At 38.8% G+C, this 11,968-nt stretch overlaps 1 pseudogene; it reads left to right on the forward strand.

Annotated features, from left to right (window-relative positions):
* Window positions 1-4,439: 4,439 nt before the first annotated feature.
* LOC105745117 (olfactory receptor 11H6-like) lies at window positions 4,440-6,075 on the forward strand (annotated as a pseudogene).
* The last annotated feature ends 5,893 nt before the right edge of the window (window positions 6,076-11,968 follow it).

An 11,968-nucleotide genomic window follows, 5' to 3' on the forward strand; every position in this document is an offset into this window, starting at 1 on the left:
ATTCTGATCTAAGGCTTCAGGCCAACTTATTCTTCAGCTTAGACCCAGGCTCCATTATCTTCTTTTCCTCTAGAGGTAGGACCAATTTAGAACCCAGTTAAAGAAAGATTTTCTGAGATCTGCCCAAAAGTTTCTCAGTGTTATCCCTAGATGAAGTCATGGAAGAAACTGTGTAATCCAGAAGGATCAGAAATAAACCCTGGCACATTTATTAAAAAGTATATTAGGGTACTGTAGCTAAACTGGAAGGCCAGAGCACACTCACTGGTGTTCTGGGTCAAAACCCCTCCACAGGGGGTTGCAGAAGATCCAGGGTTCAACATGCATTTGCTGCATCAGCTCTTTTAAAGCAGGGGTGCTACTGGTCCTTTCTAAATCACGAGAGACCTCAGTGCTCTTTATCTTATTGTAATGGCCTTTTCAGGCTTTTTAAAGCAACATAGTCACAGAGTGGGCTCCAACTAATTACATTACATGATAATGTTATCTTCAATCACGCACCCTCTTTTAGAAGCCTGCTCTGAAGCTTGGATGTGAACATCACCATGTTTGGCTTTGCTGCACATTTTCTCCTGCTGAAATGGAGACCAAGGCTGACTTGTCTACTCCAGGAGAGAGCAAATAATTTGGAAATCTTCCCTCTCCAGAGTCTTTAATTGCTACACAACAGTTACAGGTACAGCTCAGAAGTCTTTTTTTTTTTTTTTTTTTTTTAAGATTTATTTCTTTATTTCCCTCCCCTCCCCTCTGCCCCGGTTGTGGTTGTCTGTTCTCTGTGTCTATTTGCTGCATCTTCTTTTTTCCGCTTCTATTGTTGTTAGAGGCAGGGGAATCTGTGTTTCTTTTGGTTGCGTCATCTTGTTGTGTCAGCTCTCCGTGTGGACGGCACCATTCTTGGGCAGGCTGCACTTTCTTTCCTGTTGGGCAGCTTTCCTTACGGGGTGCACTCTTTACGCGTGAGGCTCCCCTACACAGGGGACACCCCTGCGTGGCACGGCACTCCTTGCATGCATCAGCATTGGGCATGGGTCAGTTCCACACAGGTCAAGGAGGCCCGGGGTTTGAACCGCGGGCCTCCCATGTGGTAGACGGACGCCCTAACCATTGGGCCAAGTCCGCTTCCCTCAGAAGTCTTGTATTGTTTTTTCCACTTGTAATCCTGCATTTTATTTTCTCCATGTGAAAAATTAAATTTAAATAGCTTCCTTGTAATGGCAGTTGGTTGGATTCTCATCTACAGAACATGGCCTCCAACAATCAGAACCAGTCTAAATAAGTTATATGTGTTTTATTTATAAACATAGATTAAAAATACCTAAAAAAAATAAAGATATTTTATTTAAATTGAAATGTTAGTTGAACCACAATATCACACAGGTCAGGCATAAATTTTGGAATGACAACTTTATTCTACACCTTATTATTCAATTATTCAGGTCATATATACTGATTTTCCTGGCACTGAATGTCAGACCAAAGGGGGAAAACATTGTCTATTTGTGCTCCTGAGTGTGATGGAGTGGGACTCAGATGTGACCTCTCTACACATGTCTCTGCTGTCACTTTTACTGAACCTGTGGTTGGTGCTGGTGTTCATGTGTGCTCAGGACACTTGAATCTCTGAACTGTCCATGTTTCAACTGGGCCCTGAGCCTCAGCAGAGTTGTAATATCTACTCTCAGGTTCGTTGGACTTACCCAGGTCAGCTAACAGGGAGGTGAGGATGGTCAACCACCACACCAGGGAACTGAGAGAGTCTACAACAGCAAACAGGAGAAGTCCATCCATCAGTCATGTGGGATCTAAGCCTCCTCTTGATTTAGAGGTGAAGTGGACATTGCCATCCCAGAGTCCTCAGGGTGGAGGAATACTATATGGATTAGAGTGGATTTATAGATATTCTACTGTAGGATTATTGTGGCTAGCAATGGAAGAAACTGTATCATTGATATGGAGACAATGGCCATGGGAGTTGCTGAGGGCAAGGAGAGGGAAGAAGAGGTGTGATATAGGGGCATTTTGGGGACTTGAAATTGTCCTGAATGATATTGCAGGGACAGATGCAGGACATTATATATCCTACCATAACCTACTAAATGGACTGAGGGAGAGTATAAACTACAATGTAAACTATAATCCATGCTGCATAGCTGTGCTCCAAAATGTATTCATCAAATGCAAAGAATATGCTACACTGATGAAAGAGGTTGTTGTGTGGGAGCAGTGGGAGGTGTGGAGAGTGGGGATATATGGGAACCTCTTATATTTTTTTAATATAACATTTTGTGTGATCTCTGTATCTTAAAAAAAAATGATAATAATACTAATAAAAAGCACATTGGGAGCCAGTGTAGCTCAATTTGTTGAGTGCCTACTTTCCATGTTCAAATCCCTAGTGCCTCCTATAGACAAGATAGCAAAAAACAGTATTCACACACATGGAATGAATCAGAGACAATGCAAAAGCACAGAGGGACATAGTGAACAGAGGACATAAAAGAAGATGAGGTGATTGAGAAGGAGAGGAGACTTTGTAGGAGTTGTCTGGAGTATGCTGTTGACATGGGTAGAGTACTATTTGTTTGGAGTGAGGATATATCCCCATTACATAATAAAGTTCTTGCTGCTTTGCTTTTGCTTTTTTTTAACAAACTAGTGGTAGCAGCATTTGCATTATTTTTTACTTTTTGTCCTGAATATAAGCAATTATTTTCCTGATTGGTTATTATTAGGGCTCATTCATTAATTGAGACACTGTCTATTAATGACCACCTATATTTACCAGACACTGTCCTTGATTCTGAAATATGTAGGTGAGTAAATCAACTCAACACTATCAGTGCAGTTCCTATGTGGCTAATAGTCTCTAAACACACGAAAAATAGAAGCAGGTAGACAGTATAGGAAGCTCTTTCAAAAGTCCAGGTGAGAATTTCATGGTGGTATGGATAAGGATGATAGCAGAAGGGAATAGTCAAAATTGGTCAGATTCTGAATTTGTTTGAATATGGAGCCTAGAGGATTTTTTGGCCATCTTGATATGGGATATTGAGAGAAGTGTTTTGGATGTGGATAAAATTTGTGACTTTGGCAACTGATTACATAGATATATCATATATTGAGACAGGGAACAGCAAGTTTAGGGTGAGAACAATAAAGAACTCAGTCTTTTGCATGTTATGTTTAAGTTGCCTATTAAATAGAAAATGGCAACGTTTAGTAAGAAGTTGGGTAGACAAATCCGGGTTGCAAATATCAAGGCTAAGGACAGAAAATTTGGCTTTATCTCTCATGTATAGGATAATATAAAAATCAAGGGCTAGATGACAGGTCACTTACAGAGAGTATAAAGCTGGGGAAGAGAAAATACAGGGACTTGGTCCTGAAAAAAATATGTCAGATCAGCCAGAAGAAGCACTAGTACAAGACCTTCAGATAAAAGAGAGAAACAGTATAATGAGAATGAATAGTTAATGCACTTATTTTCAATTAAAGTAATTCCAATTTCAGAGGGCTTTCAATGATACAGCACTAAGTGCCCATATATATATATATATGTATATATATATTGACTACATGATGAGTTATTTTCCAGCACCAAATAAATTTCAAGTGAGACCTAAATACTCTAATTTGGGTATATTTCAGTTAAAAAAGAATCATGTTAGTTTGTAATCTGTAACTCAATCATTAAAGCCAACTTCATTTTAAATGTTTATTCAAATTCATAATGCATGAAGCTTACTCCTCCTCAGCAATACAATTTTGAACTGCAAAGAGGACTAAGTAAAAAATAAGGAGATATTTGGAAAATTATACATATGTTATTAAATATTAAGAGAAATCAGCAATGAAAATTGTGGAATTTCTTTCACTGAGATCTTTAAAAATAAGATCTGAATTGGCCATATCATACACAATCCTTGATTAAAAGTCATTTTCCTTATCTTTTTTCCAAATGATTGTAAACAAACTTTGCTTGGTACAATATTTTCTTCTCTATATTTACTCAGAGATTGAACTGTACAATTAATTAACTCCCCATGTGCCCTTAGATAAGCTTCAATCAGATTGATGTTTCTAAATTAGATCAGAAGTCCCTGAATAACAATACCTTGTTTAATGTGGTGCTGAAGACATTAGTAAAGGCAGTTGTTTAACAGATCCTAGTGATGATGGTGGACATGACAGTGACGCCGTAGTCAACACATACATACACAGGGTCCTTACATCCTCCCAACATCACATTGGGGAACAGAATACTGAAAATCTCTGAGAGGTTTAAAACTATATTACTAACTGAGTTGTAAAGAAATTATGAGAACATTCTAATAAGAAAATCTCTGTTGTGTCTTTTGTAACATAGCAATATTCTGCTTGTCATTGCAGATTTGGGAGAAAAAATGGAAAACTCAGGAGGGAATAATTACTCTGACATCATGAGTGATTTCATTCTCCTTGGATTCCATTGTACCTGGGAAATTCAGACCTTCCTCCTCTCACTCTTCTCGGTGACACTAATTGGGAACCTATGCATTATCTGTGCTGTCATGCGGGACCACCATCTCCACACCCCCATGTACATCCTGCTAGCCAATTTTTCCTTCCTGAAGATCTGATATGCAAACTCCACTGTCCCCAATATGTTAACCAACTTTCTCTGAGATAGCAACACCATCTCCTTCTCTGACTGCTTTCTCCAGTTCTACTTCTTCTTCTCCATGGGAACCACTGAGATCTTCTTATTATCTACCATGGCCTTTGACAGGTACCTTGCCATCTGTAGGTCCCTGCACTACAACACCATCATGACAGGTCAATGCTGCATCAGAATGGGAGCCTGCTGCTGGGTGTGCAATTTCTCCTCTTCCTCCTCCCAGTTTATCTCATCTCCCAGCTTCCTTTTTGTGGTCTCAATACTATTGATCACTTTTTATATGACCCAGGACCCCTTATGCAGTTGTCTTGTGTGCCAGCTCCTGCCACTGAGGTCACCTGTGTCATCTTGAACTCGGTCTTCATTTTCTCCACTGTCCGCTTCATCACCAGCTCCTACAGTCTGGTGATCAGAGCTGTGCTGAGGTTCCTCTCAGCAAAAGGCCAGCAAAAGTCTTTCTCTACTTGTGGCTCCCATCTGGCAGTGGTATCCCTGTTCTGTGGCTCCACCATAGTGATGTACGTGAGCCCAACATCAGGCAATCCAGCAGGCATCCAGAAAATTGTGACTTTATTTTATTCTGTGTTGACTCCCCTTTTCAACCCTTTGATCTACAGTCTCAGGAATAAGGAGATGAAGGAGGCCCTGAGAAAGCTGTTCAGGACCTTGAGATTTGGTCAAAGACAACCTCTCAAGAACTAGAATTCATAATTCATGCATGTGTAAGACATACAGTGTTACTAAAACACAGAAGATTAATGGTCTTAAGTAAATTCCTCATTCTCTTCCCACATCTCCAAAGATTGATCTGAAAATCTTCCCTTTTTTCTTTGGAATAATGCTGTCCACATGGACAAAATAAGTCTGGAAATATCTTGACACACCGGATAACAAGGAAATGATCAACAACTCTACTAGGGTCGTATCAAAAGGACTCAGAAGCCAACCCTAAAAGGTTTCCACTGGCCAAATAAGGGACAATTTTGAATTCAGTAAGACTGAAAATTGCACTGTATTAAAACCCATGCAGTACATTTAAATCCATGAGTACACAATGATATTTTTTAAACCAATTGAGCACCTCCTGAAGATGACAAGAAACCAATTCTTGAAATTGGGTAAATACAATAAAAGGAATTAGTAATTATTTACCCAGCCTTTTCTATGTAAACTATTTCTATATACTCCAACTGTGGTAGGGGTTGATGGCATGGTATCAATGCCAGCTCAGCTCCTATATCCACATTCCTTTTACCCAGTGTAGAATAACTCTGGTAAATAGCTATAGTTCACTTTGGATAAGTTTAGGAACTATTGATAGTATATACTTATGGTAACATTGTAGGCTCCTCCTTCAAGTGGCCTCAATTTCCCTTACAATCTGTAGGCTTTTGGGTTTGAGAACTGGCTTTATTTGAAAATTGACTTGGGACACCTCTCAAGGTTGTACCTTTGGTTTACTAGTAGCTTTATTACTCTTGCAAATAAATTGTGGGCCTAGTTTTCAGTACATTCTTTTATAAGATAGCAGAAGGTAAATGGTTCTTTAAAAATTTTCACAGAAGCTTTTTTACTTTCATAATGTTCCAAATTGATCATTGGCTTACCTGAGCTTGTCATATTTTCTTCAAGGTTTTGAAGATTGTTAGCAAGGGCCAGTCATATCCTGCCATTTTCAAATATCACCACTCTTATACTATTCACCACATAAACCACTGCCAACACATAAACCAATATTTCCGTTTCTCACATAAACCACTGCCAACACATAAACCAATGTTTCCATTTCTACCAGCATTTCAAACACCGAATGTCTTGGCAATTATAATATATTGCCCACTAGAGGTTATCATACCTTAATTACCACCAGCAATGGGGTCCTTGACTGTCAATCATCTAGACTCGTAATTCTATTCTGAGATTCAGCTTTCTAGGGCAATTTAGAGTACCAACTGTCTTCCCATGTTCTCTCAGAAAGTGAAACCTGAGCCATGGGGTAATTAATTTTGTAAAGTTATCCCAAGAAATAGTAGTGTAGAAATAAGAATAAAAGAAATGGAAGGAAAGGAAGCCAATTCAAGGATATGGTATTCAACTAGTAAATGCTGTGGGTAACAGAGCCCCTGAGTCTTCTTATAGATTATGCCTCAGCTTTGCCTGACTCAAAGATAAAAGATGGTCTCATTCCCCAAAGAAGTCCAAAGAGTGTTGACTTGCTCTTATTTCTAAGTTTTTGCATGCATAAATTTAGCTGACTAGGTTCCTGCCACAATCCCGTGTAAGAGATTCTTGTTTTTCCAGAACTTTCTCTACATAGAAAGCAAAGAAAAGAGGCTACTATTTAGTAACTATTGAACATCTTCAGTGGCTAAGGTTGCTAACTCAAAATGCAGACAAATAGAAGTATATCTACTATCCAGGGGGTTCAGTGAGGATGTACTTGATGCTTCCATTGCCAGTGAAGACCATAAATGGGCAATTTCACTAACAAAGTTAAAGTAATCAAAGACTGATTCTTTGGGCAAAAGGTTTGGGTGACACCACAATCAAGCAACCTATACTCAATAAAGCTGAAGGTGATGAAAATCTTGACTGGATTGTTGAAGAGCACTCTGATAAATATTACTTAAAGAATCATGCAAGAATTCATCAATAAAGCAGTCAATGAACCTTTGGATAATGTGGTGTTATGAGGCACAGTGGGCAGCAAACTCAAACCCATATGCAGAATATGTTCAATCCTAAAATCAATGCACTTTCCAGGGTAAAGAGGTAGGTGACATGAGGGTCAGGAATACTTGTTCAAGCAGCTTACTTACTCTGGACTTGACTGGGTTTGATCCTGATGTGCCACTTTTTTCTAAAATGGATTCCTGCTGGATATGCCTGGCCTAACAAATTGTTGAGCCTGACACCACCTGACTTACTATGACAACTACGGTTGTATAGACTTTGGATGTCCCATGATGAGATGCCCAGCTTCTAGAAGCATCACAAACATGCCAGCAGCTTCATTTCAAATAGCATATAGTTTTCTACTGTACATGGGATGGGTCTTGCTCCAGAATCTTAAGAATTCATTCTGCAACTCTCCTTATAGCACTTGCCAGAGGTTCCATCCAGTATCGTTTATGCACAAGTACCTCAATCACAACAGGATCTGGGTCATCTGCCTTTTATACCACTGCCTAGAACTGCCTGCTCAAGAGTTCTCACTTGAACCAGACTGTTGAATCAAACATGACAGTCTTCCAAATCACTCAGTCAATGAATGGGAGCTGTTTATGCTGCCTTCAAAACTCAAAGAAGACTACAAAAGTCTTTTGCCTTTTTCTCAGTGGCAGGAAGTGCAAGATGAAATAATCTGTGCTTTACATAAAGGCGATGTCCTGACATGCTCCAGAACAAAGGACACTAATGTGGTAGATTCCTCAGTCTTTATAGGATTTATCTCCCACTCTTTGCCAAGCATGTGTCTAACAAAAGCATCCAGAATACTTATTACTACTGCTTAGTAGGTCTGATTAACATGATGCCATCGATGTATTTTAAAACAATGATACATGTGAACTATCCAGACAATCAACCTGTTTTAAGATTTATATTTTGAAGGAAAGTAAGAGAGTTATCATAACCCTAGGATAGCCTATCTCAGTTGAATGCTAACTATTTCTGGTCCTTTTTTCTAAAGGGTATTTAAAATAATGCAATAGCTCATACCACCTACCAGAGGCTGGGTTGATGTGTTCTGGCTGCATTTTGGCTACCTTTTAGTTAAGCTTACAACAGTCCACTGTCATTTACCATGATCCTCTCAGATTTTGAAGGAGACAGACTAATAAAATGTATCAAATATGTAAACATAAAAGCTAAAACTATAAAACTCTTAGATGAAAATATAGCGTAAATCTTCATAGTGTTGTGCTAAGCAATACTTTCTTAGATATGACACCTGACAAAGAAAAAAAAACTGTACGAGACAATGTTAAAACAGGCAAGGATGACTTCATGAAAGGGGTTGCTCTTAGCAGGGGGTAGACAGTAGAGCTCAACTCTCTCAAAGCAAATGACAGCAAACTGTTTAATGGTTGGGAGTAAGTTGGAGAAAAAGCACTAGAAGATATAAGAGCAGTTGAGGAGGGTGGGTAACTGATTTACTGAGAACTTAGAACAGTTTGGTTCCAAGAAGACGGATGAAAGATTTACTGAGATTATGATTAGGACCCTTTGGTTCTGAATGTTTTCCTATGTAGTAATTAGGTTCCCCGGAGCCTGTTAATGATGGGAGAGAGGAGAAGGGAGGGAAGTTAAGAGACTCCAGTCACCTGACCAGTGTAAGGGTCAAGATGAGAGGGGAAAGGGAGGGCAAAGTGGGAGGCAAGTGTGATGTTTAGAATAGCTAGGGTCTAGAATTGTTCTTTTCCTTTTTCTCCCTACAGTCTGAGTTGTTTTTCCCTGCACAGCTGCAAGACTGGCTTCAAGGTAGTGAGGACAGGGAGGGAGGGGTAGTGCAATAAGTAAGTTTAGTGGCTTGATCAAGAGAAGGAAAACAGTCTTTTTTTTAGTGAAGAAATTTTTTACTCTTTTTTTTAAACGATACATAGATCACAAAAAATGTTACATTAAAAAATATAAGAGGTTCTCATATACTCCACACCCCACCCTGACCCACTCCTCCCACATCAACAACTTCTTTCATCATTGTGGCACATTCATTGCATCTGGTGAATACATTTGGAGTATTGCTGCCCCGCATGCATTATAGTTTACATCGTAGTTTACACTCCCCTCCAGTACATTCAGTGGGTTATGGCAGGATATATATAATGTCCTGCATCTGTCTCTGCAATATCATTCAGGACAGCTCTAAGTCCCGAAAATACCCCCACATCACACTGTTTCTTCCCTCTCCCTGCCCTCAGCAACTACCATGGCCATTGTCTCCACATCATTGATACAATTTCTCCCATTGCTAGAGTCACAATAGTTCTATAGTAGAATACCAGTACATCCACTCTAATCCATATTTTATTCCTCCATCCTGCAGACCCTGGGATGGTGATGTCCACTCCACCTCTAAATTGAGAAGGGGTTTAGATTCCTCATGGCTGATGGATGTGATTCTCCTGCTTGCAGTTGTAGGCACTTTCAACAGTCTTCTTTACACCAAAAAGAAGAGCTACCAACGAAAAAATATATCAGCTGAACTTAATCAAAGTTATAAACTTTTGCACATCAGAGGACACTATCAAGAAAGAGAGAACGCAACCTAGAGAATGAGAGGAAATTACAAGTCATATACTTAATAAATGGGTAGTATCCAGAATATATAAACAACTCTTAAAATTTAAAACAGAAATCAAACACACATTAAAAACTGAACAAAGGGAGCACATCCCAGGAGCAGCCTTTGAATACTTAGGCACCATGGACTTCCTAGGCAGCTCTTCCAGTCCCAGAAACCTGGAAGGGATGCTCTGCCCTGCAGTCCCCTGTGCCTATGTGCCCAGCCAAACCAGTTTGAACTTCCACTGCTTCAAAAATGTACTAAATGTAACTTCAAGAGCAGGATGTAAGGCTTTCAAGCAGAGCAACTTGATTATGGGTGATGTTGAGAAGAGTAGGATTTTTGTTCAGAAGTGGGCCCAGTGCCACACCATGAAAAAGGGAGGCAAGCACAAGACTGGACAAAATCTGCATGCTTGTTTAGGTGGAAGATAGGTTAGGCCCCGGGATCTCTTACAGAGACGCAAACAAGAACAAAGGCATCACTTGGTGAAACAAGACACTGATGGAGTGTTTGGAGAATCCCAAGAAGTACATCCCTGGAACAAAAATGATCGTTGCTGGCCTTAAGAAGGCTGAAAGTGCAGACTTGATAACTTTTCTAAAAAAAAGCTGCCCATGAGTAATAGTTGGCCACTGTGTTATTTATTTAAAAACAGAAATGTCTTGTGACTTTTTTACATGTGCCATATTTAAATTGATCTCATACATCAAAATTTAGATCATGAATTTCTGATAGGATATTTTTGTTGGACAGTCCAGAATTAAATGAGATTGGCTTATAGTTAAATGAATTTGATCAAGCTTTTTGAATTTTAATAGTAATTCTGGCTCAGCAAGTGCCATTATTGTTTCCCCTTCTAAAGATATAATTACACTCGAAGCTAGGTTGAATTAGTAATGTTCAGCTTTTCACAAAAATGGTGAATGTTAACTCACAACCTATAGGAGACTGGTTTTATGTTTAGAGCTATAGAACTTGTTTTATAAATATATTTAAATAATAGGGAAATTCCCTTCACTGTCTCATAGAACAGAGCAAGACTCAACTGGGTTTGTTTCAATTGGTGTTCATCAGCTTGTTTAAAGGCAGGTGGTGAAAATAAGTAAGCTATGTCCAATTTATCTTTTTGGTCTTAACTATGTCAACCTAATGAAAATTCCCTTCATCTAAAATGTTGCCTTTCACTTAATGAAAGGCATTTTAGTGTGGTTTATGTATACTACCAAATAAAGAATGCTGAACATTTCTTTAAAAAGAAAAAGAGAGATACTGAATATCAAAAAGCAGAGTATCTATTTGATGAATTTTAGGAAAACGGGGACTTTGGGTGCCCAAGGTCTCTAGATGAGACCATCTATGAGAAACTGTTCAGAGAAAGTGCTGGACTCTGTAACAGAATTTTTAAAAATCTTGCAGATAAACCTTACACATTTGAGAATTATGATGTCTCATCTACTAGTGGTGTTCTGTCAATTAAACTGGATAGAGATCTGGAAACCAACATGGTCAACAAAGAGACCCTAATCAAACAAATCTGGTTATCTTCTCCAGCCTGGGGACCTAAATGCTAAAAGTGAATTGGAAAAAACTGGGTATAGTCCCAAAATGGTGCATGCCTCTATAGTCCACAGAGCTGACTATAGCTTTGAAAATCAAATTGGAACTGTTTTCCTTGTTTTTTTCTGGAAAAAGAAAATACTATATGCCAAGCCCTTTTTAAAGACATTAAAAACTATAATGCCAAGGGCCCGGCTTCTTTCTACGGCTGTGTCTGTTCTTTTCCATTCTGGTTTTTGAGAACATTGCACTGTATATAGCACCTCTGTGGAAAGAAATTTTCTGACTTAATTTTTAAAGAGTTTTTTTGATTTATTGTCTAATTTCCTGCCTCATATGATCTACCTTATTTTTAGTCATGTGCGTATATGCATGACATAATATTCCTACAACAAAGAAAAATAATAAGGAAAACTTCCAGGATTAGAAATGAAAAATAATAATTTAAAAAATGTGCAAAGGAC

This window comes from Dasypus novemcinctus, chromosome 3 (assembly GCF_030445035.2).
Source record: "Dasypus novemcinctus isolate mDasNov1 chromosome 3, mDasNov1.1.hap2, whole genome shotgun sequence".
Classification (NCBI taxonomy): domain Eukaryota; kingdom Metazoa; phylum Chordata; class Mammalia; order Cingulata; family Dasypodidae; genus Dasypus; species Dasypus novemcinctus.